The sequence below is a fragment of the Carassius gibelio genome, chromosome A6, assembly GCF_023724105.1.
Source record: "Carassius gibelio isolate Cgi1373 ecotype wild population from Czech Republic chromosome A6, carGib1.2-hapl.c, whole genome shotgun sequence".
In the NCBI taxonomy this organism is placed as follows: domain Eukaryota; kingdom Metazoa; phylum Chordata; class Actinopteri; order Cypriniformes; family Cyprinidae; genus Carassius; species Carassius gibelio.
Genome location: NC_068376.1, coordinates 17,666,845 through 17,673,003, shown reverse-complemented (window position 1 = coordinate 17,673,003; position 6,159 = coordinate 17,666,845).

Genomic DNA, 6,159 nt, shown 5'->3' with positions numbered 1-6,159 from the left:
GTAAAATCCCCAGGTAAAAATCAGATAATCGGTGAGGTAAAATAAAGTTTTTAGTGGGGTTCACCTGGTAAAATATGCATTTTAGGGGCTCGATATAACGTTATTGGGGTTGCTTAAACCAGCGGACATGAAAAACATCCCGCGGCACTAGTGTTAAAGTAGTCCAATTTGGCAACCCTGGGTAGATTCCCCATTCGACTGCATCAAGCACGTAGAAGAGTTCGCAATTTTTAACGGTCATTTTGACGTCATTCACCATAAGAATCAATGAAGATTCGAAGCCATTGGTTGTAAAAACTTTCGGTATTTACATTTCCGAATAAATCGTATCATAATTGTATCACTTTTCACAGGTGAGAATGTGTTGGTTTCTGTTTTTAAATGTATTAACCTGTTTTCTATTCCTATGTATTAACTCACGTCACATTGACCCTTCGGCGGACCGGACGGTTGGCGTCAATGCATTATGGGAATTTAGGTCACAGGAGCTACAGAGGAGACCGGATAATATAATGAATGTAGACGTTTGATATTATTTAATGTTTATATTATTCTACTTTACATAATTTGCCACAGTGTTAGAAAGCTGAAAAAATACAATAAATAAATGGTATTTTCTGAAGACATTGATAAGGAGTAACGTTATGCCATCCATGTCTGCAGCAAATATCTCTGCTTTTGATTAACCCTATGTTGATACAGTAAGTGTTCATGATTCCAACGCAATCTTAAGTTGAATCATATAAACACTAAATAATAAAAAATGTCTATATTCACCACATAACTTGTATGAAAGTTAAACTGAAACTTGGTATGGTAAACAACTCAAAAGATGTCAAAAGTGTCTTAGGGTTAGATCATTGATAATTGATCTCTGTAGATTATACAGTTGTTTACATTAAACTGTAACCCCTCACACTGCAAATAGAAGAAAATCATATATGAAAAGTTATCTTGCGGCAGCTCATTGATGCAGCCACTTGTTTGTACGCATTCAATTTTATTTATTAATTTGATCGCTTGCATTGTTTTTCGCATCTCTAATAGTAAGAAATCTTCAACTTGGTTCATTCAAGTCAAGATATTTATTTACATAGCATCCACAATACACAGTTTAAAAGCAGCTTCTAGTAAGTTCTGTTACTTAAATGGCTTAATTCTTTTACACTGAGACGTTTTACTGGGCAATATGATGATACTGTATATAACAAAGATAAATTATCCACTTTTTGAGATGTATTCTCCCCTTTAAAAATAGCCATGGTTTTGCTACTCTAATCAAAGTGTTTTAGCAGTTTTTTATTTAAAGAGATTTACATATTAGTTCATTTTAGTATAAGTGTATGTAAGATGGTTTTCAAAAAATATTAATAGTAAATGGTCATCTTTTTCTGTCCTAGGTCCCCTTCTATTTTCAATATATATGTTGCCCCTTGGTAATATTATTAGAAAATATGGAATTAGCTTCCACTGTTATGCTGATGATACTCAGCTATATATCTCATTGAGACCAGATGAAACTTCCCAATTATCTAAGCTAACAGAGTGTGTTAAAAATGTAACCAGTCTACCTATTAAGTTCCGTATCAGTTACAAATGATCATTACTTACCTATAAGGCCCTAAATGGTTTAGCTCCAGCGTACCTAACTAGCCTTCTACCACGTTACAACCCATCACGCACCCTAAGGTCACAAAACGCTGGACTTTTGGTCGTTCCTAGGATAGCAAAGTCCACTAAAGGAGGTAGAGCTTTTTCACATTTGGCTCCCAAACTCTGGAATAGCCTTCCTGATAATGTTCGGGGTTCAGACACACTCTCTCTGTTTAAATCTAGATTAAAAACACATCTCTTTCGCCAAGCATTCGAATAATGTATCTTTTTAATTGTGAGTGTAGTTGCATCTGTTCAAAGTTGCATTTTTATTCATTAGCTTGGGTTAAACTAATTTTACTTTGTTGGATCAGCAGCTATGCTAATGATGTCTGGATTTTGTTTCTATGTTTCGCCATGGGATTTACATCCCGTGGTAACTAGGATTTAAACAAGCTCCAGTCTGGATCCAGAACACCTGAGAAGAGATGATGCTGACCCTCAGAGGACCTCAGATGATGCTAACCTTGAATCAACAAACAGAACTAACAATTATTGCTAAATGTGTGACTGAATCATATAATAACTTAATTAATAATATTGATAGTTCATCGTCTAGCTGACTACGTCTTGTATTATTATTATTATTTTTATTTTTTCTAAAATCCTGCCAAATGTGCACAAACTACTAACTACTACTAAATATTGTAGAAACATAATTTTCTATAAAGTTGCTTTGTAACGATTTATTTTGTAAAAAGCGCTATACAAATAAACTTGAATTGAATTGAATTGAATTGGTGACTTGCATGTGTTCACACTGTGTGCTCCTGAGCGTGACCTAAAACATGGAAGAATCCAACGTTGCGACGTAGATTCCCATTCTCTGTAACGGCCCGTAACAGTCGCTAATGAGGCATCTACGTATACATATCTATGACAGCAACTGCCTCGTGTGTCATGCTTTTTACACATACTGGCCACAGATACAGTTTACTCCTGTTTTTTTTCCCCGCCAAAACAGTTATTTGATTGGGATGTTTGGGGTTTGCTTTCTCGAGCATTAGAGCCTTAGTGCATCAAAAGGCTTCACCATTCAGGTGTCATTTTCCATTTCTGTTAATCTCTTTTAACACAACATGCTTTGAGGCCACATGCCGCTCTTTAACCGGCCGTTACAGAAATATATTCAGCCTGCTGAATGAGAATGTAATAAAAAAAAAGAGAAATCTGCGCTGTAACAATTCCCTTTCAAAAAATATTAACTGCCTTGCATGTGAGAGAGACACTTTGTAATGTGGTTTCACACCCCTGCTTGATACAATACAATTCTATTTTCAGATGCATAGTCTAAATACTCTCACAGAGCAGCTTTTGCATGCAGCTCAAGTCCAAATTGCTTTGTCACAAACTCTTATTAAATTGCATACTAAATATTGTGTCAGCAGGCCTCTAATATAGGCTTGTAGAACCTGACTCTGGCTTTCTAGGAAGAAAACTGACAGAGCATTCTTACAATAAAGGCATTTTGTGGTCTGAAACTACATTCTGTACATGCCTGCTGTATTAAGTTGTTATATACTGTGTGAGCAAAATCAATAAGTTTTAGTCCAGCGCAATAACATTTACTAGCACTTTTGAAGAAAAGAAAATCCCCTTCAGGTCAATATGACCAGTTCACAGCACGAGCGATAGACAAATGAGGTTGTGGATTTTCAGAGCAGAAAACAAGCCCTTGCTCGTGCAGCTCTTGAACCTGTCCAAAGAATACATCTGCATGATCACATGTCCCCTATATGTGTGCCCATGTCTGTTTTATGTTGTGTTCACTGTGCACAAGTGCTGTTTTGACAATAACAAACCTCAGGAAGTGCCATGTGTTCAAATGTTTGCTCAAATGCCTTGTTGCACAGTGAGAGCATGTGGCAATCTTCTGTCTTCCTGGTGAGGCTGTAATTCAATTATACAACTGCATTAATCTTTGTTGGGCCAAATGCCAGTGAAGCGTAAATGAAGTTCAAGACAGTGTGCCTGATCAGCAGATGCTGTACAGTACAACCTTAAATGCCCCATGGTGTCCACAGCTGTGTTTACTGAGCAAGAATGAGCTGAGCCCGCTGTGTATTTATGGCCATGCAAGAGTTTCTGACTCGAGGCAGAGTGACCATTGCCACTGGTTATGTTGTGCAGGAGTGTAACGACATAGTCACGAGGCCTCATTATCTTTGCAGTTGATCACTTAGCTGGATGACATCCACCTGTAACATCACGCACAATGCAGTAATCAGTTCCTCTTTAACCGTACATGTCACATTTTTTTCTCTCTGATCCAGCTCTACCTGTAAACCCTGCTCTGCCTGTTCTTAGGATTTAGGAGGTGCTGTTTTGTTTCAGACGTCTTCATGGGTTTACAACTGAAAGTACATGATTCAGCATCAACTGCCTCCACAGGACAGGGTGCTAAGTTTTATTTATATAGCACCTTTAAAATAAAATAAAAACCTGAGCTGGATAATGGCACTTTACAGCAACTGACTTGATCTCAATAATGATACTATTACTTTCTGAATTGAACTTATTTAATAATTGATTAACTCTGCAACACTGACACAGTTATTGAACAACTTTTACCAACAGTGACATCATGAGCTGAAAAATGACTTAACTTCTATAGATCAGTTTTAGAGCTGAAATTGAGTTTATTTAATAATTTATAATTATTAAATAAAATAATAATTTAATAACAACATTAACTGTTATTTTCCTGTTTTTTATTGTGAAGATGCTTTGAAACAATCAATGTTGCATAAAGTGCTATAGAAATAAATGTGACCTGACTCATTCATAATACAGCAAAAAAGTTCAATTATGCAACGTAAAATGTAAAAAAAAAAAAAAAAAAGAGTACATATAACTAAGTCAAGTCATCTTGTTGCTTTGCGTTAATTTGAGTCAACTTATAGTGTCAAGTTTATTACACTTCAAAACACGAATTAATGCAACATGCCGTCTGTTGACTCAACTTCCGGTATCAAGTAAATGGACTTTAAAATATAATTTGAGATAACTGTAAGATATGTTGGTTGAATTTATTTGATCAAGTTCCTACAACTGTGAATCAAGTTGGCTAAACATGGAATACATAATTGAGACAATGTAACGACAGATAAAAGAGGAGGAAGCAATTGCAGGCAATCAGATGTTGTTTATTGATAAAGAGTGTCCAGAGTGTTGGCAATGGCAAGGAAGGTCTACGGTGGCGTGAGAAGAGCGGGATTGTGAAGTCAGCGGTGCAGGTGAAGGTGGTCAATGGTTGGAACCAGGAACAGACCGGAACACTGACACGCGGACGACAACACGAATCCAAACCAGCACACAAACACGGAGGACGGTAATCCAGCTAGTGCATGGAGACATAAGAGAGGATCTGACAACAGAGAGAGAGCGAGGTGAGTATAAGTAGCAGAGGTATGATGACGATCAGCTGGAGCGAGACAATCAACACCCAGGTGATGACAATCAACTAAACGAGCACATGGAGACAACGTAAGTACAAAAACAATAACAAAACATGACACAGAGGAAACACTGGATTTCCTACCGTGACAGTACCCTCTCCCCTAGGACGTCACCTGACGTTCCCAGCCTGCTTTACCTGTAGATTGTAATCATCTATAAGGTGGTGATCCAATATGTCCCGAGCAGGAACCCAGCTCCTCTCCTCCGGACCGTAACCTTCCCAATCCACCAAGTACTGAAAACCGCGTCCCCTCCGTCTAGAGTCCAGAATACGATTAACCAAATAGGTGGTTTCCCCATTAACGAGACGAGGCGGGGGGGGAACCGGAGCAGGCGGATTAAGACGGGAAGAAATCACCGATTTAATTTTGGAGACGTGGAACACGGGATGAATCCTCCTGTACGCCGGAGGAAGGCTAAGACGCACGGTTACCGGATTAATAATTTTGGTAATAGAAAACGGGCCAATAAATTTGGGAGCAAGTTTGTTAGAAACGGACCGCATAGGAATATTCTGGGTAGAAAGCCACACTCTTTGACCGACGACGTAACGGGGAGGCTTCGACCGGTGGCGATCGGCCTTAGCCTTGGTGCGCGACCTAGCCTGGAGCAGAGCTCTGCGAGCTCTGGTCCAGGTGCGGTGACACCTCTGGACTAATGCGTGTGCGGAGGGGACCGAAACCTCGGATTCCGTACTGACAAAATTAGGTGGTTGGTACCCTAAACTACACTTAAATGGAGACATGCCCGTAGATGACACTGGCAAAGAATTGTGTGCGTACTCCACAACTGAGAGTTGCTGACACCAGGACGAAGGATTATTGGAAACCAAACATCGCAAAACCCTCTCGACATCCTGATTGGCTCGTTCGGTTTGACCATTGCTCTGGGGATGGAACCCGGAAGAAAGACTAACAGTCGCTCCTAACAATTTACAAAATTCTCGCCAAAATTTGGACACAAATTGGGGACCCCTGTCAGAAACCACGTCTGTCGGGAGGCCATGTATGCGGAAGACGTGGTCAATGACAGCTACCGCTGTTTCCT